Source organism: Eptatretus burgeri, chromosome 13 (assembly GCF_056783735.1).
Source record: "Eptatretus burgeri isolate ZD-2024b chromosome 13, Ebu_testis_v1, whole genome shotgun sequence".
Classification (NCBI taxonomy): domain Eukaryota; kingdom Metazoa; phylum Chordata; class Myxini; order Myxiniformes; family Myxinidae; genus Eptatretus; species Eptatretus burgeri.
Genome location: NC_140973.1, coordinates 49,097,674 through 49,117,673, shown reverse-complemented (window position 1 = coordinate 49,117,673; position 20,000 = coordinate 49,097,674). Strand labels below are relative to the sequence as shown.

The 20,000-nt window shown below is 42.2% G+C and overlaps 1 protein-coding gene and 1 long non-coding RNA gene across 11 annotated transcripts in view; one reads left to right on the top strand and one right to left on the bottom strand.

Annotated features, from left to right (window-relative positions):
* The window catches only part of LOC147014431 (forkhead box protein P2-like), a 715,070-nt gene that overhangs the window by 329,349 nt on the left and 365,721 nt on the right, over positions 1-20,000 (bottom strand). The gene's annotated exons all lie outside the window — the stretch shown is intronic.
* LOC147014434 (uncharacterized) overlaps positions 1-20,000 on the top strand; it is a 38,191-nt gene that overhangs the window by 1,674 nt on the left and 16,517 nt on the right. The window lies entirely within an intron of this gene.

Below are 20,000 nucleotides of genomic sequence, written 5' to 3'. Positions count from 1 at the left end.
ACATATATATATATATATATATAGGAAGCCTGGTGTTGGCGCAGTGGTTAGGGCAGCGGCTTGGGATCCAAAAGGTCCTGAGTTCAAGCCCCGTTGGGCCACTGAATTAATACACCAGGGGGTTGACTCAGCCTGTCATCCTTCCGTGGTCGGCGAAATGAGTACCAGTATACTGGGCCGGTGTATACCCCGGTTAAAATAGGTGTACCATATCCCTGTGTCGCAAGAGGCGAGCAGGGTTGCGTCAGGAAGGGCATCCGGCGTAAAACATGTGCCAAATCACTATGCGGATCATACGGATGATCCGCTGTGGCGACCCCTAACGGGAGCAGCCGAAAGAAGAAGAAGAAGATATATATATATATATATATATATATATATATATATATATATATATATATATATATATATACACACACACACACACACACACACATACACACACACACACACACACACACACACACACACACACACACACACACACACACACACACACACACACACACACACACACACACACAAACACACACACACACACACGCATCGGCTCGCAATGCTTGCCTCACCCCACATCACGACAGTGGGAGAAACACCACCACGTTATGAAAAACACCTCATCACCACATTATGAAAAACACCTCACCGCCATGGTATTAAAAACAACTCAAAGCCTCGTAACCGCCACATGATTAAAAACACCTCACCACCATGGTATTGTTGTGGATTTCCGCCCACCGGCGTGTGGACGACCTCTTCTAGCCAATGGCGGCCACCCTCGCCCACCTAACGGACAATCTAGTCGCAGCTTTCCGGATAAAACGCCGAAATCCCGCTATGGGTTTGTTTTAAGCACACCACAGCCAAGTCAACACTACCCGCACGCTACAGGGTCAATCGCCGAATTGTCGATATACCTAATTAATCGCACGGGCAGAATACCGAGAGACTGTACCTCAACGGGGCCGCTTGGAAACGAGCCGCTTAAGCAGCTCGCTTCGTTTTGGGATAACCGAGCGGGGTATTATCGCGCAGCCCCGTTGGACCCGATCATTTTATCGGCTATTAAAAAGCCAGCTATTACTCCGAACTCAATACGGCCGTTCAATGAAGGAAAAGGACGCGACGAACGGGTAAAAAATTCACACAAGCACATTTATTTGCACACACAACACATATGCAGTCATGCAGTCATGTATGCAATCAGGCGAGGCAAACAAAAGTAACGCAATGTACAAGCACGCAATGAATGGGGGTAGGGACAAGACGCGAGCAAGAAAAAGAACTACCACCGTTCAATTAATTACGTACACTTATACAGTTCTACCTCAGGAAATGGCACCACAACGTTCATTCAAAACCCCAGAAAGAAAAGGCCCGGGCTCGTAAGCCTTTAATGTTTCTCAGAGCTTGGGAGACCGAAGGAGCTCCGAAAGGCCGCGCTGGTTACCTTCACCTTCGTGGTGCCTCGCTGGGGCGACCCGCGACGTCCCGTCCTGTCCTTACGGCAGCTGGCGTGACCGCGGTTCGGCCCAGGCCTCCTCGGGCGGCCTGGTGATTCGGGCCCAGCCGGCAACGCCTCAGAGGAACGAACGGGTCTTTTGCTCGCTTAGAGTTGATGCTCTCTTTAAGAGTCCGTCCGTCCCTCAGCGCCGCTCGGACTGTGCCGAAGCCCGATCACCTCGGACCGTTCGGTGCTGGCTGGCGACCTCTCTCCGGCTCTCCCCACGTCCCGCACACGAACGCGCAGTTCTGCGCGGCACAGCAGGCTTGGCTGCGCTCCCAGCTCCCGTCTCCTCGGCAAACCCAGACCTCCACTGCCCTCCACTGGACTCGGACCTTGCTCTTCACACCGCTCCAAAACCAGACCGACTGCGAGCTTGGTGCTCTGCGCGCTTTTTTATAGGGCCCCGTGAGGCGAGGTATGATCTCTGATTCCTCACCTCTGACCCGCCGCTGACTCCGCCCTTTTTGCGATCCTGATCCGAATCTGAGGCGAATCTCGGAGCGAGCAGACGTGGTTGAGATCATCGATGCTGGCGCCAACACAGGAGAGCGGACGTGGTTGAAATCACCGTCGCTGGCAACGAGGAAACCCCCGCATCTGTTTGCAGCGATCTCGCCGTGGCCGGCGCAAAGATGGCGGCGTTTGCGGAGTTGAAGGTGAAGCTGTTTTTGTTGTTGGTTATTGGGGGATATGTGGTTTAGGAGATGGTGGTTGTGGTTGGCGTTGTGGAGAAGGTGGTTGTGGTTGGCATTATGGAGAAGGTGATTGTGTGAAGGCGGTTGTGGAGGAGGCGGTTGTTGTGGTTGGAATGCGGTTGGCATTGTGGAGAAGGTGGTTGTGGTTGGTGGTGTGGAGAAGGTGGTTGTTGTGGGCATTGTGGAGAAGGTGGTTGTGTGAAGGCAGTTGTGAAGGTGGTTGTGGTGGTTGAAATGCGGTTGGTCCAAAATAACCATAGCAAAAGAAAAACGGCAACGTGAAGATTCACAGCCCTTAGACATCGGTGGGGAAATCTATCTGAACACAGACTTATCGACAAAACTGATCTAAGGACCTATATGGTGTTCTGTGAATTTCCACAGCCCTAACACTACCCCCTCCCCTTCTTATAGACTCGTCCCAAGTCCTGCCTAATATGCTGTTTGTCCTCCGTGTGCTGCCAAAACAGCACCGACCCGCCAAGGCATGGACTCTACAAGACCCCTGAAGGTATCCTGTGGTATCTGGCACCAAAACATTAGCAGTAGATCCTTCAAGTCCTGTAAGTTGTGAGGTGGAGCCACCATGGATCGGACTTGTCGGTCCAGCAGATCCCACAGATGCTCAATCGGATTGTTATCTGGAGAATTTGGAGAACACTTCATCATGTTCGTTGGACCATTCCCGAACAATGTGTGCAGTGTGGCAGGCCACATTATCCTGCTGAAAGAGTCCACTGCCATCAGGGAATACCATTGCCATGAAGGGGTGTACCTGGTCTGCAACAAATTTTAGGTAGATGACACGTGTCAAGTTGACGTCCACATGAATGGCTGGACCCAGGGTTTCCCAGCAGAACATTGCCCAGATCATCACACTCCCTCCACCGGCTTGTCGTCTTCCCACAGTGCATCCTGATGACATCATTTCCCCTGGTAAACGGTGCACACGTACACGGCCTTCCACGTGATCTAAAAGAAAATGGGACTCATCGGACCAGGCGACCTTCTTCCACTGCTCCATGGTCCAATTTCGACGCTCGCATGCCCATTGTAGGCACTTTCGACAGTGGACAGGGGTCATCATGGGCACTCTTACTGGTCTGCGGCTATGCATCCCCATACGCAGCAGGGTACAATGCACTGTGGATTGTGACACATTCCTCCCGTGACCACCATTAAAATTTTCTGTCACTTGTGCCACAGTAGACCTTCTGTTGGTTTGGACTAGATTGGATAGCCTTCGTTGCCCTCATGCATCGATGAGCCTTGGGCGCCCAACACCCTGTCGCCAGTTTGTGGTTTGTCCCTCCTCGGACCACTGTAAGTCGGTACTCACCACTGCTGACCAGGAGCACCCCACAAGCCTTGCCGTTTCAGAGTTGCTCTGACCCGGTTGTCTGGCCATTACAATTTGGCCCTTGTTAAAGTCGCCCAGGTCTTTACTCCTGCATCCAACACATCAACTTCAAGAACTGACTGTTCACTTGCTGCCTAATATATCCCACCCCTTGACAGGTGCCATTGTAACAAGGTAATCAATGTTAATTCACTTCACCTGCCCGTGGTCATAATGTTTTGGCTCATTTGTTTGTGTGTGTGTGTGTGTGTATATATATAGATATATATATATATATATATATATATATATATATATATATATATATATATATATATATTTATTTATCTATATATATATATATATATATATATATATATATATATATATATATATATATATATATATATATATATATATATATATATATATATATATATATATATATATATTGTTGCGAATTCGCGCCCGCCGGCATGCGAGCGGCCACGTAACTCGAATCGCGGCACGTTGCCCACCGGACGGACAATTCCGTCGTGACCCTCTCGGACTAACGCCGGGAACCAGTCACGGGTGGGCCTTTCGGCCTCACCACGATCGTGCCAATCGGCCCCCCACGTGGGATAGGGTTGCTCGCCAAATTCGACCTACCTAAGTACCCACACGGAGGGTAGACCGGGCGATCGCACCTCGCCGCAGGTCGACTTCGGACACGGGCCACTTTAAGCGACCCGTTCCGTACTATCGGGATAACCGAGCGGTGTTATCGTCAACCTCGACGGTTCCGATTAATTATTGGGCGTATTTAGCCCACGACCAACCCTTTACGTGAAGTAAGATGGAGATTCAATTAAAGAAAAGACTAAGCGAAACGGGAAAAACAGTTCAACATAATTCACATTTATTCCGCGGCAAACGGAAAGCACACATATACAATTACAACAATTATGCACAAAAAGCAAATGTAAAAGAAACACAACAATTATGCACCAAAAGCAAATGTAACAAAAGAAATACAATGCAGATCTACTACCGACTACGCGAGCACACGGCAACACTTACACAGTTTTACTTTACAGACGGCGCCGACAACACATATACTCCGAAGCAAAAGAAAAAGGGGCCACTCTCAACTACAAGGGGGCAGACGGGCCTGGGGCCGAGACCGCGTCGAGCCTACCCGTCTGGTGATGAGCCGCAAAATGGCGGCGGTTCCCCGACTCCGCGCTCCTCCGCGGGCCTCGCTGGCACTGCCTGGAATGGGGTGGGAATGGAGCCCCCCTTTTCGCACTATCTCAGCGCGGGGGGGGGGGGAAACATGGGGGTGTTGTTGATGCTCTGGGGAAAGAGGATAGCTGGCTTGCTTGGGTCCCGCGACGAGCGACTCCACTGCGCCCTCGACTGCGTTCCCGGCTTCTCCTCTCTGCAGCTCCCCGACAGACTCCGAACCCCGACAGACCGACTCCCCTCCAGACCCGTCTTGACTGCCGCCGCCACACCTCTCCAACTCGAGCCCGAAACAGAAACTCTCTCGCTGCCGCTGCCGCTGCCACACCTCTCCAACTCGCCCGAGCCCGAAATAGAAACTCTCAACTTACTCAATTCGCCCCGCGCTCGGCGCTTTATAGTGCGACAGGAGAAACCATATGCAGATTTTCGGATCAGGATCGGCTCGGGGGCGGAGCCACGCTCGCCCATTGGACGGAGGAAAAGTGGGCGTGAATCATTCCTGATCCGCGAATCTGCATATATCGATTCAACTCCGACGCGCCTGGAGGCGGGGCCAAATCGCCCCGCGCTCGCTGATAGGACGGAACAGAAGTGGGCGTGAATCATTCCTGATCCGACTTCCCCGGAAAGGCCGCTTTTTGCACCCGTTGCTCGGCGAGCGCCCTGTACGAGTCCAGGATCGGTGCCCACAAGCGGTGCGGGAATGGGGGCAGAAGGAGGAGAGGTGAAGGTGGTGGAGGGTCTAAAGTGGCGGTCCCTGGCCACGGTGATGCTTGGAATGGTGGTGATGCGATGATTGCGAGAGCGAGTTGTGAAGGTAAAGGTCGTGGCTGTTGGCGTTGTTGTTGTTGTGAAGCGGCATTGCGGTTGGTGGTTGTTGTGTGATGGCAGTTGAGACGTGGTTGGCTCAAAATAAATATAGAACAGAAAAACGGCTATCTTAAAGGGTCGCAGCCCGAATGAATGACATTTATTCCCTCTAAACAACGGGTTTGGGGCTAACTACACATGTACTTACAGAGATATCTCACCTACGGGACCTGAATGGTGGTTTGCGAATTTCCTCAACCACAGCAATATATATATATATATATATATATATATATATATATATATATATATATATATATATATATATATATATATATATATATATATATATATATATATATATATACACAAATATATATATATATATATATATATATATATATATATATATATATAGATATATATATATATATATATATATGCACAAATATATATATATATATATATATATATATATATATATATATATATATATATATATATATATATATATATATATATATATATATATATATATATATATATATACATATATATATATATATACAAATATATATATACATATACATATATATATATATATACATATATATATATACACATATATATATATATGTATATATATATATATATATATATATTGCTGTGGTTGAGGAAATTCGCAAACCACCATTCAGGTCCGTATATACATATATATATTTATATATATATATATATATATATATATATATATATATATATATATATATATATATATATATATATATATATATATATATATATATATATATATATATATATATATATATATATATACATATATATATATATATATATATATATATATATATATATATATATATATATATATATATATATATATATATATATATATATACATATATATATATATATATATATATACATATATATATACATATATATATATATATATATACATATATATATACATATATATATACATATATATATATATATATATATATATATATATATATATATATATATATGAAGCCTGATGTTGGCGCAGTGGTAAGGGCAGCGGCTTGGGATCCAAAAGGTCCTGAGTTCAAGCCCCGTTGGGCCACTGAATTAATACACCAGGGGGTTGACTCAGCCTGTCATCCTTCCGAGGTCGGCGAAATGAGTACCAGTATACTGGGCCGGTGTATACCCCGGTTAAAATAGATGTACCATATTCCTGAGTCGTAAGAGGCGACCAGGGTTGTGTCAGGAAGGGCATCCGGCGTAAAACATGTGCCAAGTCACTATGCGGATCATACAGATGATCCATTGTGGCGACCCCAAACGGGAGCAGCCGAAAGAAGAAGAAGACATATATATATATATATATATATATATATATATATATATATATATATATATATATATATATATATATATATATACATATATGTACAAAATATATATATCGGGTGTCCCAAAAAAATATACAACTTTTAAAATGCTTCGTTTGATCCTAAAAAAAGCAGTAATTTTGTCACTAATGCTTCATTCCTTGTTGCAGAGACCCTGAAGTTTATTTTGATACCAAGCAAGCACCAGAAAAATGCCAAGACTGACCGTACAACAACGGACGAAAATTGTTTAACTTAGGCATCAGACGAAAAGTGTCATACACGTGCAACGTCTTTACTCGAGACATTTCGGTAGCCACTTGCGCGATGCACCACACTTTTGGACAATAAAGTGCACCATCGCAAAGTTTACCAATGTGGGAACCATCTGTGACCTTCACAAGGGTCACAGTGGTCAGAAGAGGACAGGTCGTAGTGAAGAAAATGTGGAAATGGTGAGACAGGCGGTCGTTCAGAGTCCCAAAAAATCGATTTGACGACTAGACTTTGCAAATTGGTTCTCAGGAAAGTTGGAGGAAGATGCAGACTTCCTCAAAAAACTTCACATGACGGACGAATGCCATGCTCACTTGTCCGGGGAGGTAAACAAGCAAAACTTTCGGTACTGGGGAACTGAAAATCCTGGTAATGCATCAACTGAACTGGTGCCTCGATCTGTTCTCAAAGTCACCATGTGGGTGGCGGTTGGTTGGTATGGGATAATTGGTCCATACTTCTTTGAAGATGACCAGGGATGCACTTGCACAGTAAACCAGAGGAACTATCGCGAAATGATTCAGGAATTCTATCTGCCTGAGCTACGTACTCAGGCCTGTAGGAGAAACAACCTGATCCAGATGAGAACCCAGTGGTTCCAGCAGGATGGGGCACCGCCCCATACAGCCAGGGAAACGAGGCGTTTTCTCAACCAACATTTTAAGGGCCGCTTTATCTCCCTCTCCGAAGACTTTGAGTGGTCACCGTATTCCCGTGACCTTACTCCTCCAGACTTCTTCTTGTGGGAGTATCTCAAGGACAGGATCTATGGAAACCCTAGGCCTCAGACTCTTGATCAGCTGAAGGAAAACATCAACCGAAAAATCCAGAACATTCCTCAGGAAATGTTTCCCAAAGTGATGGAGAACATGACAACGCGTTTGCAGGCAGTGATCGGACAACGTGGAGCCTACGTCGAAGATGTGGTCGAAAAGAAAACGACGATTCTATACCAAAATTTAAATTTTGGTGGCAATTTTGACATTGGTACAATAAACTTCAACCTTTCAGCTTTCTTTCCAGCCATATATCTTTTTTAAAAATATATGTCATGACCATCCTCTTTGCAGATGAAAAGTTGTATATTTTTTTGGGACACCCTGTATATATATCATGGTATTTCAAAAAATTATTGGGCTTGATATGTTCCACTGGATCAGGCATTGCATGGCAGAGGTATGCTCTCTTCCGAGTGCCCTTATATTTATTATTATTATTATTATTATTATTATTATTATTATTATTATTATCAGAATCATCATCATTTTGATGATTTGTATTCCCATTTTCTTTTACATGGATAATAAAATATTTCATGGCAAATATGTTGACATTAAGGTTTGGTTACAAATTCAGATCTTCACCTGCGCGTCAACATGTTTGACCATCTTGGTCCGTGGCATGCCTTGAACTGCTGTCTTAATGGGTGCTTAATACTTCAATAACGAGCCTCAAAATAGCAAATTATTAAATGGAACTGTGTTGTAGCAAGCAATGGTACGACTGTTTTAAAATATAATCACAATTGATTGAAAAGAAAAATAATTTGCTAGTTCACGGCTTGTAATAGGACACCATGTGTGTTCAGCCGCAAAAATCATTCGGCGAAAAAAAACGTTCTATGTGATCTAAAGTTATTGGAATAATTCAACCAACTGTCATTCATGGCCAAATTAACTTGACCGAATTAAGGAATTAATATGTAATTAAATGGAGTGTTCAAAATACGTATTATCACTGTAAAAATAATAATAATAACATTCCACAAAACCAAGGCGTGACAAAAATATTTTGTCAGCCATCTTGTTGAAACAAAATTTAAAGAGCTGGAGTTGTTACAATGTTCCTATAATGTTCAAATAGTTGAAGTAGTTTGCATCTTCTTGTGAAAACAATATCATTGCAATAATTTATCTTTCTACCTTTTGAGTGCCATCTTTATTTGCTAATAATTTGAATTATTTAAGCCTCTTTCATTTCAGTCATAAGCCTGGTGTTGGCTTCATGGTTAGGGTTGCTGGCATGGGATCTTAGGGTCCTGAGTTCGAGCCCCATTTGCCACTGAATTAACACCAAGTGAGGTTGACTCAGCCTGTCATCCTTCCGAGGTCAGCGAAATGAGTACCAGTGTACTGGTAGGGGGCACAGCATCAGTGGCATTGTCACGCCCCAACAAAATGATAGCTACCTGGCAGCCAAGCTGCCATACACAAGAAGAAGATTTCAGTCATATTTTACTGTGTCAGCAGGTGTACAAGAGGCTGTGTTGGGGCACAAGAGGCTGCATTGAGGCAAAGGAGGCTGCGTTGGGGCAAAGGAGGCTGCGTCAGGGTTCGAGAGCCTGCACTGGAGTTAAGAGAGCCTGTGTTTGGGCACGGGAGGCTGCGTTGGGGCAAAAGAGGCTGCGTCAGACAACGGGAGGCTGCGTCAGACAACGGGAGGCTGCGTCAGACAACGGGAGGCTGCGTCAGACAACGGGAGGCTGCGTCGGGGTACGGGAGTCTGCGTAGGGCACAAGAGACTGTACAATGATGCATAATTGCACTTTACATGGTAATTGTTACAGAATGACAGTCAGTATGTTTGTCTGTGTTGCATATCCTCACTATCTGGAATGGACTGCATCATGTACTGTCTGAAAAGAGACTGTACAAAGCTCGTTCATTGTGCTCTCAATGTTGCTTTCTGTAACGTTTCTCAACTGTACTGCTGTAATTGCCCCACTGATTCTCACCTGCCATTATTTCAAGTGAAGAGAAAGCTTGAATTTCTTCCATGACCTTCCACAAAAGTATGTGTAGAAACAAATGTACTAGAATGAGGTAATGAGAAGTATTGTATATCAAAGCCAACATGACATTGTTATGAGCATCTTCCTGCACTCAAACAATGTGACCATTACTGAGATTTGTTGGTGATTAATTATAGTTTGGGCAGTGAGCTCTTCCTGTAGTCAAGTGCACACCAATATCATTTGGCAATGATTCTGCTTTCACTCCAACCAGTTTTGAAGTATGTGAGTGTGGAATAAAAAACTTTTTCCTTACTCGGCCTGATAAGACGTAGCAAATCAAAGGAAGACAATAAGGTCGATTACATTTATATTCCATCAGTTACATATTCCATAAGCACTCCATTTTTCCAGGTTATTGTGATTTTTCCCCTCTCCTTCACCTCTTTTATTTTGTTAGTTTTTGTTTGGTTTGTTCCTTTTCTATTTCATCCCACTTTCCCCTTCGTCTTCTTGCTATGTTTCATTCAGCTTGTGTGCTTCTAGTAAACCCCAATGTGTCCTTCACAGCCCTCCTCTTAATCTCAATCTCACTTCTACTCTGCTGTTGGCGTTTCCCCCTTTCCATTTTGTCACATTCCATTCTGCTCGAGCTCTTCCATGAGCCTCGATCATGTAAAAAAATATATATATTAAAAAAAAAACTGTTATTGCTTTTCAATGAAACAAAAAACATTCTTGCAAGTAAATATTCTGTCATGGATGAATATATATATATATATATATATATATATATATATATATATATATATATATATATATATATATATATATATATCAAAGTGTATTATCTGCATTTGAATTAATGTCAGTCAACAAATATAGACATCACCTTTCACAAATAAATATTCAGAGGTATGCTAACCACCGTGGGAAGGAGATATATATATATCTCTCTGTGTGTGTCTCTCTGTGTCTGTCTGTCTGTCTGTCTGTCTGTCTGTCTGTCTGTCTGTCTGTCTGTCTGTCTGTCTGTCTGTCTGTCTGTCTCTCTCTCTCTCTCTCTCTCTCTCTCTCTCTCTCTCTCTCTCTCTCTCTCTCTCTCTCTCTCTCTCTCTCTCTCTCTCTGTCTGTCTGTCTCTCTCTCTCTCTCTCTCTCTCTCTCTCGAAATGTTGCTTCACCATCTTTTTCACAGTGGTTGGCATACCTCCAACAACATTTGGTTGAAGTAACACATTGTTTGAATGAAACAGGACCGACTCATTCAAAGAGCAGCTCACTTTTACCACTACCTTAATCTAACCTAACATCCATGTTTTGTTTACGATTAACGACATGTTCCATTTAAGTTAAATTGAGGTAATTTGGAGATACTACTCCTTTGAGGAGATAATGTGGAATCTTTAACATCCAAAAGATAAGGCTGAAAGGACTGCTGGTTCAATATCCCAACTTTAAGCACGGAGTGCTCCAAGATGGAGCATCCTCAGGAGGCACTTTTTCAAGACATCAGTTTTAATTTGATTCAACTCCACAGGAGAATTAATCCGTGACCAGACAGATGACAGACTAACTCATAACCAAGTGAGCTATCCCGCTCTTTCTCAGCAAGATAGGAGTGCTGTATCGGCCTGCCTTACCTAGAGGAGGGTGAGGTTGCAATAACATGGTGAGTGGTAGCTCAGAGCTTTGTAGACCCTTGTCTTCTTCAGCTAAGTCAGTGGAGATGAGCGATGATGAAGTATTTGTGTCAGAAAGGCCCACCAAGATGGATGCAGTTAGTGCCATTATTATTAATGCGGAGAGATTTATCTCCTGGGTGGGGGTTTCATCTCCTTTCCTGGCCCTCCAATTTGAGGTGTCTGAACAGGAGGAATCTATCCTGGTGGCAGAATTATAATTGGTGCAACAAACGCATCTCAAGAAAGTGGTTGGGAAGAATGATTTGGGTTGACAGTAAATGGAGAGAGGGTTCAGAACTTAGATGAACAGGTTCAGAGGTTGGATTGTGCTTCCGAGGTCAGCTGAGAGGTCGGTAAAGTCAAACGCGAGTGTGGGGACCCAGTGGCTGATGAGTCAGTGAAGCTCGTGTAAGACCATCATGGTTAATACAAGGCAACCTTTAATACATCCTAAAAGCCCTAGTTTCCAATAATTATTTGGGAAGGATGAGGAATAAGTGTATATCAGCAACTGCACTCCAAGGTAAGACGGAATTCCAATCATTTGGTAATGGGGTTGCCATGTCCCAGGTTATGTGTCGAGATTTCCCCCCAATTTGTATAACTCGAGAAGCTTAGAATTGACACTGCTAATGTTCATAGTATGTGCCTAGTTAAGATATGTGCCATTGTGTTCACTCAACTCTGTTTATTGTATGCAGATGATTTTCTCCTGCAGGAGTCTGCAGGGTCTCACTCTCAGCCATGATCTCTCTTGCGCAAGTCACATTTCAAAGTTGGCCTCCAAAGCCAAATGCCGACTGGGCATCCTCCGTCATGTAAAGTCCTTCCTTGGCACACCTGAGCTCCTGTCCACCGACAAGGCTTTCATATGTAGCTTGATGGATTCATGCTCCCTCCTCTGGACTGGCTCTCCTGCCTCACATCTTGCTCAGCTTGACGCCGTGGAAACCAAGGCTTTCAAGATCATTGGCATTTGTCACGATGAAGCTGAGACTATGGGTCTATCACTTTGCCACCGCCGACAGGTCTGTGGTCTCTCTATCTTCTTCCACCTCATTTCTGATCTTGCGCCCTCTGCCCTCTCTGTGCTCTGCCCCCTGCCCCCTCGGTACCTGAAGGACACACACGGTCCACCAGCAACCCCCTCCTCGTGAAACTGCCAAAATCCAGAACCACTGCTTACCTCCACTCATTTACTCCTCTTTTTTCCCCACCTGTGTAACCAACTTCCACACACTCTTCAAGCTCATTCTTCCCTCCTGCACAGCTGTTCATCACCATCCCAAGTCACCCCACCCCTCCCAAAATTTGCTTCTGTATCCATCTTGTTCCACCCTTGTGTTCTCCCCTACCCCTCATCGTTACCTGCATCCCTTGTTTGTCCGTCTCCAGCTACTTTCTCGCTCTTCCCTGCTGTTGGCATTTCCTCTTTCTCCTGTTAAGGTGTGTCCAGATCTATTATGTGTCTGAGCTCTTCCACAAGCCTTGACCATGCCATAAAAATGGCGTGTCTTGCAGCTCTTATGAACGTTGAACTCTTAGGTGGCAGAAGTGTTTTTTCACCAGGAGGAAATCATCAGTGGGATGGTCCATTTAATTCAACTGCAAATTCAGCAGATGGTGGACATTGAAACATGGCATGTGTATGTGTGTAACTGTTTGTTTTCTGGCATTTCATGTAACAAAATTTATATGTATTTGCATGTGTGCGCACATACACACACTCAAATTATACACAGCATGGATAGACTGCAAAAAAGCTTTTGATAGTGTCCCACATTCATGGATGATAAAATGCTTGCAAATGTACAAAATCAATGGCAAAATAATCAAACTGATAGAGAAATCAATGGAGCTTGGGATCATACGACATTGATATGACAGCAATCAAAAGTAAAGATCAAAATACCAGGGGTGAAGATATGTCGATAGATCTTTCAGGGAGACAGCCTTTTGCCCCTCCTAATTTGCCTGGCCTTGGACCCACTCATTAATGAGCAATGACATGGATATATCCTGACATCAAATAAGAGAATGTCAAAAAAGATATGAAAGGTAACACATTTACTTTACGTGGATGATTTCGAAATATTTGCACCAAACGACAAAAAATTGGCAGAACAACTGAAATTAGTGAAATGGTACTCTGACAACATTCAAGTGGAATTTCGCCTAGATAAGTGTGCCAAGTGCACATTCATACAAGGTCGTCCAATAAAAAAGGACTACATAAAATTTACACAAATACAACAATACAGGTGCAACATAACGTAGCATCATACAAATACCTTGGAGTAAAAGAGGGCCACCAAATATGTCACCAACAAATGTGCAAAACAATTACCAAAGTACCAAAGAATACCTGCGTAGAATGAGTCTGACACTGAAAACATACCTTTCTCCAAGTAACTAAATCAAAGTCATAAACCAACTCACAATACCAGTATTCCAGTGCAGCAGCAGCAGAATAATAAACTGGCCACAATCACAGCTCAAAAAACTAGATTTCAAAACAAAGAAACTCTTGACCATCCACAAAATCTTTTACAAAAATCATTGTATCTCGAGAATGTACATATCGAGACGAGGAGGTAGTGGACTGACGGAGCTCAACCAAGTGCACAGAATGACAACTGTAGGATTGGCTGAATATGTGTAAAGTACAACAGACTACAGAATCCAATTTGTATGCAAATACGAAGACAACAAACCAGAGAATGTATCCCTAACCCCCCTTGCAAAAAAATTCCAAAGACAGGTGCGAATGGAGGATGTCACACAAGAAACCGAAACAATGAATACAGCCCCAACAATTGCAAAAAAGACAAAATACAAGGAGTGGTACATTCAAAGTTCATCGCCCCCATGCCAAATAAATAAATAACATTCTTCCAGTGCGCAACATCGCCGGAGTGCCTTCAGTGCCTGGCGATGTCGCCTTGCAGCACATGGAGTCAGAATTGGGAGGGAGCGGTGCACAATAATTGTTTGATTAATTTATTAATTGCAGAATTCAAATAAATAAGCAATAATCGTAAAATAATCAATTTCTCAATCAATTGCTGAATAGCATACATAAACCACCACTGTTTCATCCGAATCTGTAACTTTTTGAAAATTAAGAAATCAACTGAAAAATGAATAATTGAGAAACTAATTATTCATTTAATCAAAAATACCCTTTATAGCCAAAATCACTTGGTCACTGTCATGTTCAAATATCAGCTTCTGAGCTCAAAATATGCCTGAGATATTGCCAGGATGAGAAATAAAATAAATAAGTAATAAATAAATCTATAATGATGAAGAAATTAAGCAATTAATTGATAAATTAAAAAATAATAAAATAACGTTTTTGCCAAAGCACATCTTCAACTTTTGTCCCCACATTTCAGCTTTCCAGATCAAAGGATGGCTGAGATATCGCCCGGACAAACAAACAAACAAAAAAGAAAGAAAATGGAGTAAAAACTGAGTGCTCTCTTCCTTCAGCGCCCGGCAATAACGTCATGCATCGCTGAGATATGGAAATGGGAAGGAGCGGTGTACAAAAAAATATTTAAACTAAGTATCAACAGATAAACACCGACAACTGGGAAAACAATAAAAGAGGAGGAAGGTATAAAAGAAAAGAAAAGAGTTGGACAGATTTGGAATACACAAAGAAGGCTCTTTGGAATGGCTAAGAATGAGTCAGCTCAACTGGGATGAAGAATGAATCATTATAAATGCCCAAGACCAAGGACACAACACAAATGGCTTTAAGTAAATGGTGGGAATGAGTCAATCGGACAATTGTAGGTTTTGCATGGTAGAAACAGAAAGTACAAGCAATCTCTGATCGGGATGTAAAAAAAAACTCATGTCAGAGCAAATCTACACCCAAATGCACGACAAGGTATGTCAACTAATCCACTGGGACATCTGCAAAAGTCTCAATATCCCAGTTCCAGAAAGCTCATGGAAACATGAACCAACAAAAGCAATCACTGAAAACAAAGAAGTAATGCTCACATACGACCAAATGATCCCATCGAGCGTGAACATGGAAAACAAAGTATTGCAACTGGATAAAGTACTGAGGTCCAAAAAAGAAAAGTAAGGTATTACGAAATGAGGCATCAGTTCCCAGTGATTTTCGCCGAAACAAAGCAGAAATCAAGAAAATGACCAAATACCAAGATCACAAAAATGAATTGAAAAGATCCTGGAAGCTGAAGAGCACCGGAATTGTACCAGTGATCATTGGAGCAACAGGAATGACAATAAAAAGAACCTCACAGACATCTTAAAAACATCCCTGGGAATATTACAAAGCCACAAAGAAACTGCAGATGGAAGCTGTCCAGGGCTCGGTGACGATCCTTAAAAGAGCCCTCGGAACAAAACTTAGAGAACAAGAAAACTTCACAAATTGGTCCATGAATCATAAAACGATCCCTTACTGAAACGGAGGTGGATACTTCGAGACCTGGGAGGACTCATTTCCACCTTCTGAAACACGCATATGGAGCTAATAAACAATGACGCGCGCACGCGCACACACACACACACACACACACACACACACACACACACACACACACACACACACACACACACACACACACACACACACACACACACACACACGCACACGCACGCACGCACGCACGCACGCACGCACGCACGCACACACACACACTTAAAACCTTGTGATGATGGACCACTGGAATGCTTGTCTTCTCTCCTTGCAGTGAGGATTCATGCATGTTGAGGTGGCAATGGCTTGTTGGTAAAAGCAACTGACCCTTTCACAAATGTCCCAAAAAATTCCCAAGGGAATTTAGTGGGATTTTCGCCCAATGAGAGAAATCTTCCCCATGTGAAATTGCATAAAATTAGATCCCATGAAGAGCAATGGTGAGTTAAACTCTGGGCCTACAGAGATTGATCCATTCTGGACACATTAATTTAACTGTCATAATAATTTTCAGATGAGGAAGCACAAGACACGAGTGAGGTCAGAAGTTGCTGATACAGCATTATAAACACAACAATAATTCAAAGCAAAGTGAATATATATATATATATATATATATATATATATATATATATATATATATATATATATATATATATATATACATACATATATATACAGTATGTATGCTTGCCAGCAATTCATCATTCAGCTATACACAGGCACATGCGCGCGCGCGCGTGCACACACACACACACACACACACACACACACACACACACACACACACACACACACACACACACTAGAGGAGAGCTGAATGATAGTGGGCTGGCAAGCATACATACTGCGAAAGGGAAAGGTAAACAATAAGAGGAGAGCACACTGGACCATCTTTATAACGCCAATGCCAACAGACAGATGTCTTTACAACCCTGTGAGCCAAAAGCTGAAGAACAAACTCCATTCACTTTTACTTATCACTCCAGTAACCTCCCAAAATATGTGCTCTGAAGAAGAGCAAATGCCCAAAACATCACTTCACCTTCTTTCCCAAAGTGGTGAGTGTCGGTCTCTCAACATCGGGTTGAGAAAATTTGACTGTACATATTTTTCTGCTGACCAGATTGACTCTAATCTATAAAGACTAGTTTTCCATCATAAAGTATCGAATCACTTAATGGTAGACATTCATTTTAAAGTTTTTAATTTGCATTCTTACTTATATAAGCTATCAAAATGTAAAACCTGTGCCAAAGATTGTCAGTTGTCCTTTTAACAAAGGCTTAAAACTACCTTCAATAACTTTGGAAATATTTTATTGATAGAAAGCAGCATCAATAATTAATCTCAACACCTGATTAACCAATTATACAAAACATACATGTGTGGTAATCTCATCTCACTGGAGATTCTGAATTACATATAAGTGATAGTGCACAACTTATAGTAACACCACAACTATTTGTTTTAAAGAACGTAAGAATAAAACTGCAAAAACAAATTAGCAGATTACTGGGCCCCAAAATGAAACAGACCTTTATAATGGGAGTGATTGACAAAGCAGAAAGTTTGCTTTAAACTCAACTTAATTACAATTTACAACAAAGATGGGAATAAAAACATATATGTAAATTATATAATGCATTGTATCTGTGAGCAGATCTTGTCAAAAGGTGAATCTGATGTCAGTGTTTGCTCATTCCACACCTGAAAACTTTTCTGTATTCCACTCCCACCCCAAAAAAAAAAAAAACTTCAAAAATAAAAAATAAAAAATGTCTTTGAAACAAAATATTCATGTTTTTGGTGAGTGTTTGTGTAAAAAAAAAAACATATATATATATATATGTATGTATATATATATATATATATATAAATATATATATATATATGTATATATGTATATATATATATATATATATATATATATATATATATATATATATATATATATATATCCCTGTGTGTCGTAAGAGGCGACCAGGGTTGCGTCAGGAAGGGCATCCGGCGTAAAAACCTATGCCAAATCATTATGCGGACAACAAAACGAATTTCCATACCGGATCGGTCGAGGCCCGGGTTACCAACGACCGCCACCGGTACCGGTGGTCAGCAGGGTACCAGTGGAAATTGTGCTACTGCTGGGCGAAGGAGGAGAAGGAGACGGGGAAGGCGAGTCCGGAGGCAGTGGGAGAGGGGGAAGGGTAGAAGTGTGGAGGTGAGAGTTGGAACTCTGAATGTTGGGACGATGACTGGCTGATATGATGGAGAGAAGAAAGGTGGACATACTGTGTGTACAAGAGACCAAGTGGATGGGGAGTAGAGAGGCGAGATTGAGATGGTTTGGACATGTGCACAGGAGGGAAACGGAGTATATCGGGAGAAGGATGTTGAAGATGGAGCCGCCAGGCAGGAGGAGAAGAGGAAGGCCAAAGAAGAGGTTCATGGATGCGGTGAGGGCGGACATGCGGGTGGTTGGAGTGTCAATGGAAGATGTGGAGGATAGAGCAAAATGGAGACAGTTGGTCCGCTGTGGCGACCCCTAGCGGGAGCAAGCCGAAAGAGGAAGAAGAAGAAGATATATATATATATATATATATATATATATATATATATATATATATATATATATATGTATATGTGTATATATAAATGTATATATATATGTATATATATATATATATATATATATATATATATATATATATATATATATATATATATATATATATATATATATATATACTAGCGATAACCATGCACATGCACGGGATAGCAGTACAACATTGCTGGTAGCAGACGACAGACCGGACACGGGGAATGACAAAAATACGCATTGTGCAAAATGCAAGTGGTACTATGGAACGCCAAGACTTTCCAAACATTGTCGGCATGTCCGCTAAGTGCCACAGAAATTTCATAGGGATCGTGTGACGGCGAGCCGAATTTTTAGTGTGCAAGCTTGGTATTATAATCGAGATATATATATATATATATATATATATATATATATATATATATGTACATACATATATATATATATATATATATATATATATATATATATATATATATATATATATATATATATATATATATATATATATGTCTGACCAAGGAATCCTTGGTCTGATATCCAAGTCTCGCATCCATAGAGCATGACTGGAAGCACCAAGGACCTGAAGACTCGGATTTTCGTCCTCCCGCACAGGTACCAGCAGAGCTACACCCCATTATCCAGTGAATCCATGACTCCCCAGGACCGACTAAGACGTCTATTGACCTCTGACTCACAGCCAGCAGAGACATGAATATCACTGACAAGGTAAGTGAATCTCTCCATGACCTCACCATGGTAAGTGAATCTCTCCACGGTTGAATTCATTGACCTGAAATATAAATCCTCTTCAAATTTCAAGTCAGTCGGATGAAAAATGAGGATTTTAGAAGTTCGGCCGATGTTGACCTTTTGGCATATGTGGACCTCAAAATTAATTTGTGGTTGATTTCAGTGACTTGATGTGAAAATCCTCATCAAATTTAAAGTCAATCGGATGATAATTGAGGATTTTAGAAACACCACCTAAGTTGTTGACCTTTTGGTCGTTGTTGACCTCAAAAATAACTGTTCGTCTTTTGGCTGCTCCCGTTAGGGGTCGCCACAGCGGATCATACGTTATGATCTGCATACTGATTTGGCATAGGTTTTACGCCGGATGCCCTTCCTGACGCAACGCTGGTCGCCTCTTACGACACATGGATAAGGATTGGGTTTCCCCATGATTCCAGGCTGCCTGACACCCTCACATAGTGCGGCCCAGCGCAGAGCTCCCGTCATCAAGCGATCCTCCATCCCAAGCC